The 21355-nt window shown below is 36.8% G+C and overlaps 1 protein-coding gene across 4 annotated transcripts in view; it reads right to left on the reverse strand.

Annotated features, from left to right (window-relative positions):
• The window catches only part of CWC27 (CWC27 spliceosome associated cyclophilin), a 212029-nt gene that overhangs the window by 71354 nt on the left and 119320 nt on the right, over nt 1-21355 (reverse strand). The gene's annotated exons all lie outside the window — the stretch shown is intronic.

Raw genomic sequence — 21355 nt, forward strand, 5'->3', positions numbered from 1 at the left:
TTAACTGAGTCATCCAGGTGCCCCTACATATGTGTTAAATTTTTAAATGATGTATTTGCCTGAGTAAAAAAATAGCAACGGAGCAAGGATTCTTGGTATTGGTTACAATTATGGAAGGAGAGAAAGAATAGAATGTACCGTGGTGTGGGGACTATAATTAGTCTATCAGTATTTCTCCCTGCTCTGTTGGCTGAGAAAGCCTAGAAGCAATAGGAATGAGCACACCTAGCACCCACGTCCTGGTTTCTAAATACTATTCTCCACTAAAAGAAAACAGAGCTCCTTAGAAAAAAGGGTGATTCCAAGGCAGGGGCAAGGAAAGTGTAAGTATAGAACATCTAGTTAAATCAGAAAATAAGGAAGCACTCAAATAATAATGGAAAAATATCAAAAGAACACAGGAACCAGGCTGAAGGGGCTCCCACTGGTCAAATAAAATAAAAATATTTATTTTGAGGACCAAAATAAATAATGATAAAAACAGACTGTAACCCATGAAATAAGATTCCATGATATACTTAAGTCAAGGGAGAAGGGAAGATTTTTTTTAAAAAGAATTTATTTATTTATTTGACAGAGAGAAAGAGAACACAAGCAGGGGGAGTGGGAAAGGGAGAAGCAGGCTTCCCACCGAGCAGGGAGCCCGATGCGGACCTGAGCTGAAGGCAGACGCTTAACAGCTTAACGACTGAGTCACCCAGGCGCCCCGGGAAGATCTTTTTTATAATGGAATGCAAACTATAAATATAAAAGGAATGATGGAGTTAGACAATCATCAGTGAATGCTAAAACTAATGGGTAAAAGTTTGATGAGATCTGACATATTTACACAATCTTAAAATATTTGCTTATAACTAAATTTGATACATTATCTTAGCTTGGTTTCTGGACTAGGAAAAAAAACTAAATAGGTCTAAGGACATTTAAAAAACAACAAAATATGAATTTTGACTGTGAACTAGAGAGTAGTATTATATCAATGTTAAATTTCTTGATCTTGATGATTACACTGGTTATGTAAGAGAAAGTCCTTCTTTTTAAGAATTATATGATTAGGCATTTAGAGGAAAGATCTATCACTGAGGTGCAGTCAAACTGTTCAAGAAGAAAAATTATGTATATATACAAACATATATACATACATAGAGCACAGCAAATGTAACAAAATATAAACCACTGGTAAAATGAAGTAAAGATATATAAGGGTTCATTGTATTGTTCTTGTAACTTTAACTTTGAAACTTAAAAAAAAAAAGTAATCATCTCTTCTGAGACTAAGGGAGACTAAGGGAAAATAAATTTTTCTAGGCTTTAAAAAAAGAGATTTAATACTATTCAATACACAGGTGACCCTTGAACAATTTGGACATTAGAGGGGCAGAGCCCCAGGGCAGTCAGAAATTTGCATGTAATTTTTGACTCCTCCAAAACTTAACTACTAAAAGCATACTGTGGACAGATAATATAAACAGTTGATTAACACATAATTTATATGTTATACCTATTATATACTATATTCTTACAATAAAGTAAGCTAAAGAAAAAAAAATGCTAAGAAAATCATAAAGAACGAATACCTTTACACTACTGTACTGTAAAAAAATCCATGTATAAGTGGACCTGGTCAGTTCAAACTCCTGTTGTTCAAGTGTCAACATATATCCAATGAACAGCTCATTTATAAGACCTGATGCTGGGTCCTACAGATTAGCTAGAGCAGTAGTTCTGAGTGTGGTACCCACACCGGACCTGCACCATCAGCTTTACTTGAAAACTTGATAGAAATGCAAATTATTCAGGGGCGCCTGGGTGGCTCAGTCAGTTAAGCATCTGCCTTTGGCTTGGGAGGGTCCTGGGATTGAGCCCCACTTCCGGCTCTCTGCTCAGTGGGGAGTCTGCTTCTCCCTCTGCCTGCCACTCTGCCTACATGTGCTCTCTCTGTCAAATAAATAAATAAAATCTTAAAATGCAAATTATTCAGCTCCACTCCAGACCTATTTATGTTCTACTGATAGATATAGGGCTGTAATAGGGGATAAAATGACATACCACTTGAAATCAAGATTATGGAGAACAGAGGTAGATGATTTTTTTAAATTTAATTTAGTATGCAATAAGACACTACTAAAAGTTTGTGAGCAAAGGAATAATGTAATAATTATATTAAGATCACTCTAGTACCAGTGTATAGAATGGGTCACTTCTAGGGAGATTCTAGAGGAAAAGACCAGTTTAAGTTTCTTATAATAGTGCCAAGAAAGATGTATTAAGAACCTGAACTAGCCTATGGGACTAGAGATGATAGATGAGAGATTCCACAATGGGTGAGCGCCCCAGAGTTATCACTGGATGCGACACAGGCTCCGGGTAAGGAGCCAAGGATAAGGGCAAGGTAAGGGGTGAGGAAAAGATGAGAGCAATTAAAGGTTAATGAGATTTCAAGCCTGGATGGCTGATAGAACAGTCTGGATCCAGATGAATTTAAGGAAACTTCCTATAGCTGGGCCTTTTAAAGGCCAAGGATCCCAGCCCAATAATCTTATAAAAGCATGTTCTTCTAAACAGTGTCAAGTAAGGAAGCCGGTGAGTCCAGCCTTATGATTCTATAAAGCATGTTCCTGTAAACAGTGTCATGTAAGGAAGTGTTTTTCAGACTTGCAGATTTTAAAGATTTGTAAACATTCCAAACAAACTTTAATGGTGAGTTGCTTTTTAATTTTACAAATTAAGAACTTTAAAAAACACTTCTATTAGCTGTTGCGAGTATAACTTGGTAAAAGCACTCTGGAAGAAATGGCAATAGCTAGAGGAGCCAGAGGTGTGCGTACTCCAGAGAATATGGTTTGTGTACAGTGTATTTGCTAAGACATACATCAGTTCATTCGGGGCTCTGACGTGTCCTACCTACAGGATTTTGGACAATTTATTTAACCATTATAACTCAGATTCTTTATCTGTAAAATGTGGATAATAATAGTGTCTATCTATTGTTTTGAGAATTAAATAAATCCATATGAGACACTTAGAACAGCTCTTGGCACACAGCACTGGTAAACATCTGCTATTACAATTACGATGATAATGACAACCCAGACCCAGCAACTCCATTTCAAGACATACTCTAAAAAAACTCTTGTTTATATGCACAGGAGAAATGTATAAGGGTGCTTTCTGCAAAATGTTTAAAGTAGAAAATACATGGGAACAACCTCAAAGTCCATGAAGAGGAGAAAAATAAACTGGCATAAGCATTCAGTGACTATATCATTTAAAATGAATAAACATGTACTACATTTAAAAACATGGATGAGTGTGGAAAGCATAATGTTAAGTAAAAAAAACAAGGTGTGGTCGGACACATACCATTTGATACCACTCATATAAAGTGGCATACTCAACAATATTATTACCTTAAACAGCTACATACAAACCCATGTAGTAAAAGGTTAAAAACATGCACAGGAAGGAAAACACATTCACTTCTGGGTAGTGGTACTTTTGTGGGAGAGAGAAATGAAACTGAAGAGTATACAGTGGACTTAAACAGTCCGTAAAGTTTACATTTAAAAAAAAATCTAAAACAAATACAAAAAAATATGATTTGGGTAAAAAACCAGGTTAAATCCCTGTACTTTTCTGTGTGTTTAAAATACGTCATAAGGTAAAGGCAAAAGCAAAAGAAAAAATGACAATCCACCAATATGTTTTTAAAAATCACAACATTTTAATGTTTTTATTTTGAAATAATTTTAAACTTACAGAAAAGTTAAATGTAATATGGAGTAATATAAAAACTCATATTTTCTCTGCAAGATCACCAATTTTTAACATTTTACTGCAGGTTTTATTTTTTCTCCCTTTGCATATATATTTTTTTCAACTTGAAAATAGTTTGCCATACGTCATCATCCTTTACTCCTTAATACTTCATTTGTAATTCGTAAGAACAAAGATAATCTTTTAATGTAACTATAGCTTGGTTATCAAATCCAAAAATATAATACCGATGCAATACTTTAATATACCACCCATATTCCAATTTGGTCAAGTGCCCAATAATGTATTTTTTAGCATTATTTTTCCCTTTGTTCCAGGATCCAGTACAGGATTATGTACTGTGTTTAGTTTTGCTGTCTCTTTTAGTCTCCTCAGCCTTTCTTTGAATTTCGTAACATGGACATTTTTCAAGAACACAGGGCAGTTGTTTTTCTAAAAAACACTTTGGGTTTGTCTGATGCTCCCTTACAATTAGGTTCAGGTTATGCATTCCTAGCCAGAAGACCATAGAACACTGCCTGATTTTGTGTTCTTCTCAGGGTATCATTAGGAGATATATGTTGTCCCACGTTGCTGATGTTAATTGTTTTTAAGATTATATTTACTTATTTTGAGAGACAGAGAGACGGAGCACAAGCAGGTAGAGAGGCAGAGGGAGAGGGAGAAGCAGACTCCCCGCTGAGCAGGGAACCCGATGCAGGACTCGATCCTAGGACCCTGAGATCATAACCTGAGCCAAACGCAGAAGTTTAACAGACTGAGCCACCCAGGTGTCCCGCTGATGTTAATTCTGATCAGGCAGTCAACTTGTTACCTGGTTTCTCTTATGTGTTTTACGTTGCCCTAATAAGCCATCAGGGAGATTTAAGATCATGCAAATATACCGCTCTTCATCGAACATTCCCTCTAGATTTAGTATCCATTGATGATTTTTGCCAAACCAGTCTTTACTATGAAAATAGTAATTTTCCAACTCTACCATACCCTTCACATTTACTGGTTGTCATCTTACTGTAAGGAGGAGACTTCCCTTCTCTTCTAAGTATTCATTCATTCATTTATAGTATTATGAAGTCATCATGGCTTCCTGTTTTTCCCCAATGGCTTAAATTTCATTATTGTCCTCAGTTATTATTTTTTGGATTTTATTGCGATAAAATTCATATAAGATAATTCATCATTTTAAGTTGTATTTTGAGTGGTTTTTAGTATAATCACAGTGTTGTACAACAATCAGTATATTAATTCAGAACATTTCCATTGCTCCAAAAGGAAACCCCATATCTTACTAGCAGAAACACTTTTTTTTAAAAAGATTTTATTTATCTATTTGAGAGAGAGAATGAGAGAGAGAGAAAGCACATGGGGGGGGAGGGTCAGAGGGAGAAGCAGACTCCCTGCTGAGCAGGGAGCCCGATGCGGGATTCGATCCAGGGACTCCAGGATCATGACCTGAGCCAAAGGCAGTCGCCCAACCAACTGAGCCACCCAGACGCCCTAGCAGAAACACTCTTAGCAGTCAGAATTCTCACCTTCCTGCAGCCCCTGTCAACCACTAATCTCTGTTTCTACAGATTTGCCTATTTGGGACATTCCATATAAATGGAATCATACAACATGTGGCTTTTTGTGACTGGCTTCTTTCACTTAGCATAATATTTTCAAGGTTCATCCATGTTGCAGCATGAATCAATACTTTATCCCTTTTATTGGCTGAATTATATTTCATTATATGGATATATCACATTTTGTTAGGTTGTCTTATTTCCACTTGTTGGCCATCATGAATAATGCTGCTGTGAGCATCTGTGTACAAGTTTTTGTTTGAGCACTTGTTTTTTTTTTTTTTTTAAGATTTTATTTATTTATTTGACAGAGAGAGACACAGCGACAGAGGGAACACGAGCAGGGGGAGTGGGAGAGGGAGAAGCAGGCTTCCCGCGGAGCAGGGAGCCCGATGCGGGGCTGGATCCCAGGACCCCGGGATCATGACCTGAGCCGAAGGCAGACGCTTAACGACTGAGCCACCCAGGCGCCCTGAGCACTTGTTTTTAATTCTGTTAGGTATACACCTAGGAATGGAATTTCTACATCATATGGTAATTCATTGTTTAACTTTTGAGAACTGTTAAACTTTTTCCAAAGTGGCTACGCCCTTTTATAATCCCACCAGCAATGTATGAGGGTTCCAATTTCTCCACAACTTTGCTAACATTTGTTAGTTTGTTTCTTTTATATTATAGCTATTTTACTGGGTGTGAAGTAGTATCTCATTGTCGTTTTGATTTGCATTTTCCTGGTAGCTAATGATGTTGAGCATTTTTCATGTGCTTATTGGTTGTTTGTATATTTTTCTTTGCCTGTCTATTCAAATGCTTTGCCCATTTTTAAATTGGGTTGCTTTTCTTTGTATTTTTGAGATATATGGCCTCAGTTATTTGAAGTGCAAATTATCCCAGATTTGGCCTGGGAGTCGGGGAAGACCTTTCAAGCTGCCTACTATGACCTCTTGAAATGCTACCATCATTTTTCTGAGCACTTTCTACTTTCTTGTATAACAGGTATTCTAGTCTTGGGAATAGCCATTTCTCCAAAGAGCCCTGGTTTCTTTCAGTGGGAAATGGTATCAGAAACCAATATGCCAGGTATGCTCTTTGTTACTGATTATTATTTCTTTAGGCCTTTTTAGCAGCCAGAGGTAGGAAGTATATATATATATATATTTACACACACACACACGTAAGTATAAGATATCATGAGTTCATACAAATCATATCCACGCCCTAAAATTTTCCTTGTCTTCCCTCATTCCATATTTTTATGTCCTTTCTTCTATAAGAATAACAACATATGTACTGTTCCTACAACATCAACGTACGTATTCATTTACTAAATCTTATCATATACATCAAACGGTATCATAATTAGTATGCCTATAGCCCTACAAAAACAAAACCTACTAGAAAGAGTTCAAGTTTTGTTTACTATTCTTCTCCCCTACTCAAAACCAAAGAGAATATAGTCAAAATATTATGTTCAAAGTTTGAATTAATTTTCTGTCTTCATAATGTGTAATTATGTGTACTATCAATGTAATGTTACTGATTAGAAATATAGTTATTTATTTGTTTCTGTTTACACTGTTTTAGTTTCTTTTTCCTTTCCATGTTATTGATTTAATTTAATTTTTAAAATACATAGAACATGGGCGCCTGGGTGGCTCAGTCGTTAAGTATCTGCCTTCGGCTCAGGTCATGATCCCAGAGTGGGATCGAGTCCCGCATCCGGCTTCCTGCTCAGCGGGGAGCCTGCTTCTCCCTCTGCCTGTCTCTCTCTCTGTCTCTTAGGAATAAATAAATAAAATCTTTAAAAAAAAACAAAATACATAGAACATGAATACATTTCCTAAAGTCCAAAGTGCATCAAAAGATAAACTCAGAGGTGTCCCTGCCTCCCCATCTCTTCTACCCATTCTCATTCTTCCATTTCTTACATCTCATTGGGGGTTTTTTGTTTGTTTGCTTATCCTTCCTATGATTCTTTATGTAAAAGTAAGAATATGTGTGTGTGCATGTGTGTGTATTCTTGTATTTTATTTTTTCACATAAAAGGCAATATATTACACAGCATTTATATAGCGTATATTGCTTTACACTTAGTTTATCCCCTTACTTTCAAAGAATAAAAAAAAAAATAAGATCCTAAAAAGGCATTTTTCAGTATACCCCTAGGAAGGAAGTGGTAAATTATGACTTTTTTCTGCCTTTATTTGAAATAATCTGCTAATAATCTCCTTTCTAATGCTAGCCTTACTGGAGATTGCTAAAAGGAAAAAAAAAAAAAAACAAAAAACAAACCAAACCATTCTAACTATGGAAAAAAAGCAATATAATCATTACCTAATATCATATTGAATATCTGTTCTTTTAAATGTTTATTTTTGCTGTACAAGAGTAAAAACTGTATTTCAGAAACACAGCTGGGACCCCGATGTTGTCAGCCTGAAGAGGGAGTGGTGATGGGTGACTGCTGACTTCTGAAAGAACAATTCTGGTACACTTGTGAAGCTGGGAAGCTAGATCCCAAGAACAATTAATAGTTGTGAAGGAGGAGAGGCAGGGGTTTCAGAAACCGGTTAACAATGGAAGCAGAGTTTGGAAGGGAGCACACAGAAGAAACAAGGTTAAAACCGTATCTTTAAGGTTGGGGACTAAACGACTACATTGAGACAGAAGGGAAAAAGTCAGTGGATATGGAGAGACTTCTGCAAAAGGACAAGGAGGAGGAAAAGTTTCTGAAGACTGTGGGAAGGGGTGGGGGACTGGGTAGCCTTGAAAAGAACTAGGGTCACTTTGTCCTTAGAGAAAAGACAGCTGGAGAAGTAGATGGGAAAACAAATTCTGTGGTGGAGAGAGGCTCATATAGATGGTCTTTTCAAAAGAGGAAAGATGAGGTAATCTGTACAAGGTTGGGGCAGAGAGGCAGGGTTGGCACTGGAGATGTGAAGACTGTGGAAAATGCTTGGCACAGAGAAGCCATGTGGAGAACACAGTACAGAATGAACAATATAAACACAACAATCTCTGTATTGGAATTTCTTCCAGCTTTGTGAAATGATGTAACGTTCTGAAACTCTTGCCATCCCTCTATTATTGAACTAAAAATTTTAAGCTATCCCATAAAATTACAAACAATATATCAGTTCAAGTAAGAGTTGAATTTTAAAAAACACTGCATTTGCTAAATCTGAGTTAGAAATATGCATATTTGTGATTATATATACATATTTTATTTACATATTATTTTAAACTAGTAATAATATCAAATATCTAAAGAATTCTATTCGCCATTATCAATACTTAACCAAATGAACTAATCTGAAGTTTAATGTTGAGCAAACATTGCTATTACATGGTAAAACTCACCATTTTTTGAGAATAGTTTTTGGGAATGCCTCTTCATTTTAGACCAAATCAAAGTTAGCTAACTGCTCAAAATATAAAATAGCAACTAATCCCAGCTCAGAGAGAGATTAAAAAGTAACAAAGTCAAAGAAGCTGAAAAGTTTGCATTCTCTGGAATAGCTTTGGGCAGGAAGTAGTATAATATATTCTTTCCCTCCCTTTATTTGAAGTCTGCCCTGTAGTAATTTCCTTTCCAATGCTAATCTTAAAACACAGAGATATTAAAACAATCTTTCTGTCAACTTAAAACTGGCAGAACTGGCATCACCTAACATAATATTTGTATTTATTTTCTTTATTGCCAGTCCCTACCCACCCCATTCCCAACTCCCAACTGGAATGTAAGGCCCATGAGAACAGACACTTCATCAATTTGTTCTGTTTTATCTTCAGTGTCTTGAATAAGGCTTAAATATAGTGAGACTCAATAAATATGGATTAATGAACAGAAAATCAAATATAGAATCCTAATGCATATAAGGAAAAAGCAAGCCTAGGAAAAACAGGTTTTTATGACATAAGTGATATCAGCATTGTGGATTACTAGGAACTGACTATACATTTGGTTTACTAGATCTTTGCTAAATACCTAAGATATACTAGAGTCGAGAGTATAAAATTCCTTGTTAAGGTAAGGTTAGAAGCTTGTCTTAAGTAAAATAAATGGTTTAAAGTTTTATAAAGTATGTATATTTAGTTAAAATTGTATTTACTTTAACAAGATAAATACTTATTGTGAACTTTCAGAATTTATGATATAGAATGACAGATAGGATTAACATAAGGAAGAATATGGTAAGTAGCATAAGAAATTCACTGAGATATCCAAGTAAATGTGTTTTGAAATGTATCTGAGGCTTCGAGCTAGAAATGTAGACTGGGGAGTCATCTGTTAAAAAGAAATCAACAACCTATCTTTTGTGGGATTTTGAACAGAGTCTAAGGGAGTCTGGAAAAGGTTTATAGGATATGGAGTGTTTGAGATAGGACATGAAGGACAAAAATTCCATACTAAAATGGTGGAAGGTGTTCAAGTCAATGGGATTGCACAAGCAATGGGACACACACCAGAAAGAGTAGGGTGTAGTTCAAGGATGCATGAAGGCATTTTGGGGAGAAAAAGGAATATATCTGAGGAAGTAATGGAAGAAAGGACTTAAAATCTGTAGTATTGCAGATCTCGAGGATTCTGCATATAGTTTGCTAGAGAAAAGGATGGGTATAGATCAAGGGTTTTTGCTTACTTTGTCTAACTTAATCCTCTGGACAATCATGTGAGGCTGGTATTACCGTTGTGGTGGACACACTTCTCCCCGCACTCCTGAGTCCATGTGACTCTAGTGGTTCCGACTCTATCTCTGGCTTGAGAAATGGTATGTGCCTCAGGACTGGCCAGTTAGAGCCTTTAATTCCACAGCTACAGTAATTGTCTCAGGGATGGGCACATGACAGGATCAGTGACAATGAGATGGTAAGAGATTTTTGTTGAGACTTCTGGGACAAATGGAAGCATCCTTGGCCACTGGATTAGAATCTGGGAAGATGTGAGGAGTTGCTGTTATGACTACTCAAACCCATGGAGAAAGCCTGAGTGGCACAAATAAGGGTATGTATGTGAGGGATGGGGAGAAAGCAGAAACAAGAGATGGAGATATAAAGAGAAAATCTAGGCACACTTGACATTATTTTAGCCTCTGATAAAGCTGTGCCTGGAGTCAGTTCTACCTATAGTCCCAAAAGAAATTTTTTAAAAAAGATTTTATTTATTTATTTGAGGGAGAGAGGGAGAGAGCACGTAAGAGAGAGAGACAGTGAGCACCAGAGGAGGGAGCGGCAGAGGGAGAGGGAGAAGCAGGCTCCCCACTGAGCAGGGAGCCCGATGTGGGGCTCCATCTCAGGATCCCGGGATCATGACCTGAGCCAAAGGCAGATGCTTAACCGACGAGCCACCCAGGCGCCCCAGAAATTTTTCATTATAGGCCTTTTTAACTATTTGAAACCATAAGATTCCTAACTAAAAATGTCATTTCCATTTTACAAATGAAGAACCTGCAGGACAGAGAAAGTAATTTGTCCCAGACCACATAGGTTTTAAATAACAGACTTATAGCTCTAATTTGTATCTGATGGCTCCAGGCTCATGCTGCTAACTACAGATTTTTAATTTTTTATATTTTCATACATATGTGTATATGTGTGTCTAAGAAAGAGGGAGAGGAAAAAAAATCAGAGCTTGACTTTGATTAGTTTATTTTGGCATATAAAAATAATAATTACTACTCATTGAACATTATGCTAAGAACTTTATGTAAAATTTCTATAGATGCCAGTCATTACCAGCTTGTCCATATCCACTTCTAATAGAATCTTCCTTATTCACAACTGCTGTTCCCTCTCTTAGCCTCAGATGCTGGGGTCAGGGATGGCATATGAGCCAGATATGCTCACAAAGGACTATGACTTGTGTAGCTAATCAAAATATGAGATGGGCCAATCAGATTCCTTTCTTGCAAATAATGGTGAGACTGAGCCAGTTGGTGATACACAAAAGGATGAACACATCGAGAGCTGGGGTGGTCATTTGAGACCATGTACAACACAGAATTCTAAAGGAGAATAAAAACAGAAGACTGTGCAGAGAAAGAAGAGTACAGGGCAGAGAGAAAGGAAAGCAGAGATACAAAGGGAGAAGCAGATTACATAGCTTTGAAAGGAGAACAGCCTCAGTTTCTGATCACACTCTGTCTACTCTTTGGCTGTGGTCTTTGAGTATTCATGGGACTCCATTGTGTTTACAAGAACCGCTCTAAAGTAGCTTGAATAATTCTTGGACAATGAAACCAATAAAGTACAGACTAGAACAAGACATCATCGTAGTGAATTAACCCAGTAGGTAATTATTTTCAAGATAAAGAAGTGAGATTCAGAGAATTTAAGTAAATTTCCTGAGGGAAACAACTAGTATGAGATGAGGCTAGGATTAAAATCCAGGTCTATGTGCCTTAACTTCACAAGTATAAGACTAACTGGAAAAAGGAAACATCAGAGACAAGGAAAACAAGAAGAACTAACTTCAATATTTTAGGAGAGGTAGTGAGAGACACACCTAGAGCAATGGATGAAGTAATGGAAATGAAAAGATAGGTACAAATGTATGGGATGTCTATGGGGGTAGGGCTAAGGGGTAAGTGAAGAAGTAGAAGAAGCCAAAGGTGATATGAATTTTCTTTTTTACCTTGGCTGATCGAAAGAACAGAGGTGCCATTAATAGTACTAGTAGGGAAATTAGGTCTGGAACTTGTTTTTGTGGGGAATAAAATACACTTAATTTTGGTCACTATTAGTTTTAAGTCAACGTTATTTAAAAAGGGAGTTGAACATGTGGAACTAAAGCTCAGAAAAAGGGACTCGGGAATTATTTTAAATAAGTGACTTCAATGAAATCTTTATAAAACTAAGTAAATCGTTATATATTCAGGGGAAAAAATGCAGTATTGTACAAGTACAAACCTTTAAATTCAGAGATAAAGACTATATTTAATCCTAAAAAGAGATTGTTTTAGATTTCTAATTTTACTCTGGCAGTATTTATGGTGAGAAATTTATTGGACCCAAATGACAGAACAAAGCAGCAGAATCTGGTTATTTAGTTCTATATAGTCAGCAGTGTGCATGTACACACATACACAAACACATAGACATATACACAGACATAACTAAGCATTTATATCTTTAAAGGATGTAATAATGTTTTAAATTGTATAGCAAAAATACATGGATACAACATAAAAAAAATGACTTGTTTTATGCCTTGCATTTCTCCATGGAACTTAAAATCCTTTAACAGACATTATCTCATTGTTTTAAGAACTGTTATGAAATGATCTGACATTTATATAACACCATTCATACTCAATAATCCCAAAGGGCTTTACAAACCCTGCAAGAATGACTTTGCTCATGTTCAGTATGCAACCACTGAGGGATGGAGGTGGGATGGGTGGGTAGGGAAGTGCACAGGACTGTGGTAGATATTCTGTGGAACATAGCAGTAACATTATAAAACCATTTAAGAAAGGAAGTGAAAGACATTATTAAACAGGAAACCATAAAGAGACAAGCAGAAAAGATCCAAGGTAAGATTATATTACATGTGTTAAATTTGAGAAAAATAATACCAAGTGGTCTTTTTTTCATTTTTGTATCTTACTAGAATAATATAAAGATATCTTCAAGATAAAAAAAAACAACAACTGAGTATCATCTGCTAAGTTAAGAACTCCATTTCCTTTTTTTCTTAAGAAATTTTATTTATTTATTTATTTATTTATTTTTATGTAATCTCTATACCTAACGTGGGGCTTGAATTTATAACCCTGAGATCGAGTCGCATGCTCCACTGATTAAGCCAGGCAGGCGCCCCAAGAACTCCCATTTTCTATAGTGATTTTTTTGTGTGGGTAATGGTCTGTTTTCCAACTGTCAACCACATTGAGGATACTAAGTTGTTACTGATATTTTGAGGCTTCTCCTCCCCTCCTTCCTTTCCTTTTTGAACTGAGACTAGGATGCTGAAAAACAAACATCCTAGTTTGTTGGATAGAAAATGGAAAAATAAAAAAGGGTTTTTTGCTTTGTTTTGTTTTGAATTTATCAGATGTATTAGGGCTCTCCAGAGGGAGAGAACCAATAGGATGCATATATACGTAGAAAGAGATTTGTTGTAAGGAATTGGCTCACAAGATTATCAAGTCTGAGAAGTCCCGAACTGACAGTTGGTAAGCTAGATATCCAGTTTGAGTCTGAAGGTCTGAGCATCAGCAGAACTGAGGGTTTAAATTCCAGTCTGAAAGCCACAGGTTTGGAAACCCAAAAAGGGCGGACGTTTCAGCTTGATTCTGAAGGTAGGCAAAGATTGGTGTCCTCGCTCAAGGCAATCAGCAGGAGGAGTTCAAGGTCAGCCTTTTTATTCTATTCAAACCTTGAACTGTTTGGATGAGGGCCACCTATACTAGGGAGGGCAATCTACTCAATCTACTGATTCAGCTGTTAATACCATCCAAAATCACCTTCAATGACACACCCAAAATAATGTTTGACCATGTATCTGGGTACCCTGTGGCCCAGTAAAACTGATACATGAAATTAACCATCATTTCAGATAAAGAGCCTCTGTCCTTCCATGACAAAACTAACAGAATTCAGTTTTCTGAAACATTTAAGGTCAATGTCATAATGTATTTAAAGAAGATACTGCCAGATACCCTACTTGGACAAGGAAATATGCCAGTTAATGCCAAAAGGCTACTGCAGTACCCCAGTGTTGTCTCCTTTAGTTACATTATACATGAAGGGGACTAGAGAAGATGAGTAGCACTTTGAGCACATGGGTGGAAATAGAGGGAATTCAGCGGGAGAGCTGGATATCACAAAATACTACAAGACCAATCTCTCAGCACCAAGTCATGTGGTTACGCAGGAAAAGAGCCAGTTTTCCAGAGGAATGAGAACATAAGCTCAGAGCTACACTGGGGCTTTGACTATCTCTTTAGTCACCTCATGGTAATAAGGAGAGAACATCCTTACTAACTCTCTAAGAATACCACTTGAGGCCCTGGATCTGAAGATCACCTTTCAACATAGGGCTTTGCGTCAGTACAAATTTGCTACTCTCACTCTCACCGCTGCCACTACCACTGTTGCTACCAAAATTACCATATATTTTAGATACTATACACTTTAAAGCTTACAGTAAACAAATGATATACCCCTTTCACAAATGAGGAAACTGAGGCTAGAAGAGGCCAAATGCTAGAGATATGGTTTGCCTAGTGTGTTTTTGACCCCTTCTTCTAACAGATCCTGCCCCTGATGACACAGTGACACATGATCAATCAGTCCTTGTCTGTCTCCTAGGAGCTGGGTGCTCTAGAAAGAAGATAGGGTGAGTTGTCTGATGATAGATCCTGGAAACAGTCCAAGAGCTCTTGCATCCAAGGTCTCTGGTCTTCCTGCTCATACTGAGGTTTGGCCATTCAGCTGTGTTCCATTGTGTGTGCTATCTCAATATCCCATCCTTTGGCTTAAATTTTAGCTGGTTGTGATCAAGAACCTTAAGAAATACACATCTATGTTATATAATTTATCCAAGAGCAGCCTAGGTATCAGTGGAAGAGCTAAGACTCAAACCTAGATTTTTCTGACTTCAAAGGCTATACTTTTAACCATGATACCTCACTGCTTTTTGAAAACTGGAATCCTGTAATGGTATCTGCCACCAAAAGGAACTATAGCATTCTCCTGATTTTATATCTTGGCTTCTTTAAGTAAATTTTTTTGAAAAGAGTTAAGCTAACATGGAAAATCTTGTAAAATTACTCTATAAAATATAATTTCATTGTTGAAAGGGAAAATCTTTAGCAGGCATATCTGAGTTGGGTTATTTGGATACTGAATAAAAGGGACAGGCAGAGGTATAAAGAAATGGTACTTGAGCTGTGCTTTCTCAATCAGTGAGAAGAAATGAGAATAAAACTTTTAAGAACCTCCAGATAAGCAGGCAAAAAGTAGAGGGTGCACAGACTTTCTTTTGCAGGTTCATAAAATGGAAAGACCGAAATGTTCAGAGTCTTCTAGCTCCATAATTGTGTGAAATGGGCAAAATTAATCTCTCTGAGCCTGTTTCTTTATCTGTAAAATGGGGATAGTAATGTCTATCTGTATAGGTCACTGTGCGAAGTTAAATTCTTTCTCTCTCTAGTAAAGTTTATGCCCAGTGAGGGGCTTGAAATCACAACCCTAAGATCAAGAGTTGCATGCTCTACCAACTGAGCCAGCCAGGTGCCCCCGAAGTTAAATAAAATCTTCTAATATAGAGCCTGGCACATGGTAAGTATTTACGAAATGGCAGTTGCTTTTACTGTTGTAGCTGTCATTAAACTGAGTCAGGTGATGATGGTTAGGGGCTGACAGGAGAAGGCTGTTGCGAAGAGTGTGGAAATAACACACAGCTGGAAAACCAAAAGGATAAAAGTATTTCAGGGACAGGAGTTTTTAATTCTTTGTTAGGATCTCTTGCCTTTGTATGTGTGTGTGTGTTTCATACTGCATTTATTGTGAAAGTAATACCAATATGCAAAGTGCACAGATTTAAAATGCAGAGCTCAGGGTTGTATCACAAAGTAAACAGCCAAGTCGGGAAATCATACCCTCTGGTCCTGTAGAAGTACCCCTGCTGCCCATTCCAGCTACTGTCTAACCTTTCCTCTGGGACAAAAGCAACCGTTATACTACTACCCTTTGCGACAATCACGTTCTTTCTTTTCTTTATAGTTTCACTTTATAGTAACACTTCGGCATGTGTTACTAAATTTTACTACTTAATTTTGCCTATTTTTTTCATTTTATATAAATGAATTCATATATTTCTTTTGTGTGTAGCTATAGGTCACTAATTTTCCTTGGTATATAGTATTCTATTCGATGAATATACTACCTTTTTTTTTACCATTCTACTGTTGGTGGTTTTTGTGCTGTGTTTTGTCTGTTTGTTTTTGGCTGCTAGAGATAATACTACCATGAACATTCTCGTACATTGCATACATTTCTGATGGTTATTTACCAAAGAAGGAGTAGAATCAGTGGGTCACAGAGTTCATGTATTTTTAATTTTGGCAAAAAACACCTATTGTTTTCTTAAGTGCTTATATCAATTTATACTCTTAACACCAGAGGGTAAGAGTCCCAGTGTGCCTCATTCTCAGTAACAATGGATATTGTCATTCTTCTGGAGACTGTGTGTAGTATGGCTTCAATGTGCATTTTCCTGAACACACACGAGGTTGAGCAAATTTTCTTAGGATTTACTGGGCATTGGATATTTTGTTAAGTAGCTACTGAAGTCTTTTGTCTGTTTTTCTTTGAGTTATTTATTTTTCTCATGGATTAATAATAGTTCTTGAGATCTCCTGGCTATCTTCTCCCATTCCATGGCTTACCTTTTCACTCACTTCAGGCTGTCTTTAATGAACAAAGGTTTTAATTTTATCATAATTATACACAGCAAACATTTTCTTTATGATTAGTTCTTTTGTGTCCTAATCCTTATAGCTCTACACCAATGTCATAATGACATTCTCCTAAATTATTTTCTAGAAGTTTTACTTCTGTGCTTTTCACATTTAGATCTACAGGTCTATCTGGGATGGATTTTTCTGTATGGTGTAAGGTGTCAAGCATTTTTCTGTCCTCAAATTAATAATCCAATAGTTCCAGCACCATCACTAAAAAGACTCTCCTTTCCTCATTACTTTGAAGGTCCAACTTGCCAGGTTTCCTGTTCTATTTCCCATCTCTGCCAGTCACCGTACCAACCCCACACTGTCTTAACTACTAACCTTATAAGATATCAGATGACACACAGTTGTCACCACCTTCATCTCCCTCTTGACTCTCTTAGCTACTTGGCTTTCTCTATACATTTTAGAATCAGCTTATCAGGTTCTACAGAACCTGCTGAATTTTGATTGAAACAGCACTGAAACTGTAGAAGTTTGGGGGAAAATCACGTCTTTACTGATTCTTCTTTTCTAAACCTTTTCACTTCTAATTCTTGCCTTATTATACCAGCTAGGTTCTCCCGTAAATCTTTATAAATAAAGAGATTATAACGTGCATCTTTATCTCATGCCAGATATCATCATATCATTCTGCATGTTTGCTACTGGTTTTTTTTAGATACCCTTTTTAATAGTACAGTCCTATTTCTAATGTGCTAGAATTTTTAGCTAAAATCATGAACATCTGTTGAATTTTATTAAATGCCCTTTCTCCTTCTCTCAAGACGATAAAATGATTTTTTCCTTGATTCTATTAATGTGGTAAGTTATACTGGTTGATTTTGAATCTTAAGTCAAAACTGCATTCCTGGAATATATCCAAATTTGTAAGAATGCATTATGCATTGAAAATCTTGCCTCATTTGATATACTAGTATGTTGCTTAGAATTTATGAAGGTTGGCCTATAATAATCTTCTCTTGAAATGTTTCTACCAAGTTTTCTTATCAAGGTTGTACGGCCTTCATAAACTGAACAGTAATGTGTTCTCTCCTTATTAATTATCTGGTCAATTTTCTGTGAGATTGGTGTAATGAATGAGTCTTAAATTATGGATCTGATTTAAGTTAGAAGTAACATTTAGAATCATACTCGTTCTTAGGTTAGTCTTCATAAGGTACAATATTTCTTAGTAGCGTAAAGTTGTTTGGATCATCTTGAAAGCTTTTTAGTCTCTGTGGGATTTGTAATTATGTTTTTAAAAAATTGTTATTGGTTATTTACACCTTTCTTTTCTTATCCAAGTTAATTAAGAGCTTAGCAATGTGGTTAGTTCTTTAAAAGAATGTGTTTGTCTTTGTCATCCCTATGCTATATGCATGTTTTCTACTGCACTGATTTCTGCTTTTATTTTTTATTATTTCTTTCTTCTTTCTTTGGGTTTAATTTGCTTTTCTCTTTTCTAACTTCTTAAGAGGGGTACTCGCTCTGTTTTATCTTTGAACTTCTAGAACAAAGTAAGTATTTTAAAGACCGTTTCTGATAATTTCAATTTCTGGAGTCCCTTCACAATTGTTTCTATTGGTTGTTTCTGCTGGTTTTGGTCAACTGATTTTGTCTCTCTGTATGCTTGCCTATTTTTTTATTGTAGGTCAGCTGTTGCATTTGCTGACTTGTTTATAGAAAAATACAGTGCCTGGAATGATGTTATTTTCCTTCAGTGATGATTTATATTGGGTTCTGCCAGTACATGAAGGTACTAGCAATCCAAGATCACCTTAATCCAACTGAAAAGACTTGAACCTGTATACCTATAGAGGCCTATCCACTTCCAGTTAACCTTTACCAGTAGAGAAAAGACCCAGAGCCAAAACATTCACGAACATTGCCTTTCTAGGCCCTGGAGTCCATTCCCTGTCCCATCGCCTTAAGGGGCTATCAAAAGCAATGCATTACCTTTTAGCCTCACCACTATGGCCTCTGAATTTAGCAAACTTTCCTAAGGGAAGAGCTGCCCCAAAACCTGGACCTCCATTCTTTACTAGCTCTTGGCCCTGAAATTCTTCACTTAGTTCTCCATTGTGTTAAAGATTTTTTTAAAAAAAGATTTTAAATATTTGTCCAGCTTTTCTAGTTGTTCTAGTTCAAATTACCTGGCCAAAGCAGAAGACTCCTAACCCTGTTTCACTGTCTCCAGCCACTCATGACTAAACCATACTTTGACCCATACTTTGCACTATATACAAAAAGTAACTCAAGGTGGATCATATACATCAACATAAAATCTTAAACTATAAAATCTTTAGAAGAACACATAGGGGAAGATCTTTGTGACCTAGGGCTAGGCAAAGATTTTTTAGATCCAACATCAAAAATTCAATCCAAAAATGAAAAAAGCAAACTAATTAGACCTCATCAAAATGGAAAAGTTTTGTTTTTCGAAAGACACCGGTATGAACATGAAAAGAAGCCACTATTTGGGACAAAATATTTGCAAAATCATATATCTGATAAAGGACTTGTATCCAGTGTATATAAAGAACTCAAAATCCAATAGCAAATAACAACATAATAAAAATCGGCAAAAGATTTGAGAAAATACTTTGCCAAAAAATATATACAGATGGCAAATAAGCACCTGAAAAAATGCTCAACATTACTATTAGAGAAATGCAAATTAAACCACAGGATAACACTACAAACTATGAGAATGGCTAAACTTAAAGACTGACTAGGGGCGCCTGGGTGGCACATTCAGTTAAGTGTCTGCCTTCGGCTCAAGTCATGATCCCAGGGTCCTGGGATTGAGCCCCACATCCAGCTCCCTGTTCAGCAGGGAGTCTGCTTCTCCCTCTCCCTCTGACCCTCCCCCTCCCCAACTCGTGCTTTCTCCCTCCCTCTCCTTCTCTCTCTCAAATGAATAAATAAAATCTTAAAAAAAAAAAGAAGAGTGACTACACCAGTGTTAATGGGGACTGGGATATCTCATACACTACTCGTGGGAATATAAAATGGGACGACCTGTTTGGAAAACAGTTTGGCAACTTTTAAAAAGTTAAACATAACACCTATCACATAACCTAGCCATTCCAGGTCTACGTCTTTAACCAAGAGAAAAGTATATGGCCACGTAAAAACTTGTGGAGTATCTATATCATGGAATAATCCTCAGTAATAAAAGGAATGTTACTGATATACACAGCCACATGGATAAATCTCAGAATACTTATGCTGAGTGAAAGAAGCCACACAAAAAAAGGTACATACAGTATACCATTCTATTTAAATAAAATTCTAGAAAATACAAACTTTTACAGTGATAGAAAGAACTTCAGTGGTTGCCCGGGGATTGAAAAGGGGATTACTCAGGGATATGAGAGTATGTTGGGCCTTCAAGAATATGTTCACTGTGTTGACTGTGGTGAAGGTTTCACAGTCATATACATATGTCAAAACACATCAAATTGTTCACTTTATTCTTCAATAAAGCTGTTAAAAATATTTTTTCTATTTTGAAATTACTGTTTGTGGAGCCTGTCTCTTGACTGGGTCCTCTCTGATACCTACCAATTTAATCCAGTCCCTATATCACACTGTCCTGTTATATATTATTTTCATAGCCCTTATTATCTAAAATTACTTTGTTCATTATTTGTTCATATGTGCTCTTCATTTTACCATGGATTCATGCTCAAAAAAGTAGATAATCTTGAGTTGTCTTCATTCTTATTGTTTTCCCTTAGCTTATAAATTATATATTTGTCCCTTTAAACAGAAGTTAATTTCATTCATTCCTTCAGCAATTATTTGTTGAATGCCTGTATTTTGCCAGTCATCATGTCAAATACCAGGCACACGGAGATGAATCAGTTATGACTTCTGCCCTGCAGGGCGCTCTTCAACTATTGCTCTACTTACTGCCCTTTATTTTGCAGTGAAATCTTACTCATCTCTTAAAACCTGGCTCAGATACTTGGTCAAGTTTTCCTGACCAAATGGACTACTGCTTTTTTGGCTCTTCCTAGGCCTAGGTTCTTTCTTTGTTTATATTATGTAATAGCATCTGCTAATTTTTCCCTGAATTCATTCTCCCCTTTTACATTTTAGTGATAGAGCCACACCCCACCCTTCCAACCCTCAACACTAAGTTTTAGCTAGGCACTTGGCCACCCAAATGTAGTTTAGCCTTTCTTACAGCTTGGTATGGGCATATGATTCAAGATACTATGATATGACTGAAACTGCTGCGTGCAACTTTTGGGTAATCTTCATCTTCAAGATGAAGCCACCTGTCTGGTACTTATTCTTTCCCCTTCCTTCCTGTTGGAACACAGATATAAAGGTTCAGCAAAGGGCCAGGTTCAATTACGTGGACTATGAAAACATCCTAGGAGATGGCAGAAAAACAAAATGAAAGAAACTTGGTGGGGTGCCTGGATGGCTAAGCGTCTGCCTTCGGCTCAGGCCCTGATCTCAGGGTCCTGGGATCGAGCCTGGAGCTGGGCTCCCTGATCAGCAGGGGAGGCTGCTTCTCCCTCTCCCTCTGCCCCTGCTCAT

This window comes from Callorhinus ursinus, unplaced genomic scaffold (genome assembly GCF_003265705.2).
Source record: "Callorhinus ursinus isolate GAN/ISIS: 27379988/994484 unplaced genomic scaffold, GSC_fseal_2.0 scaffold23, whole genome shotgun sequence".
In the NCBI taxonomy this organism is placed as follows: Eukaryota; Metazoa; Chordata; class Mammalia; order Carnivora; family Otariidae; genus Callorhinus; species Callorhinus ursinus.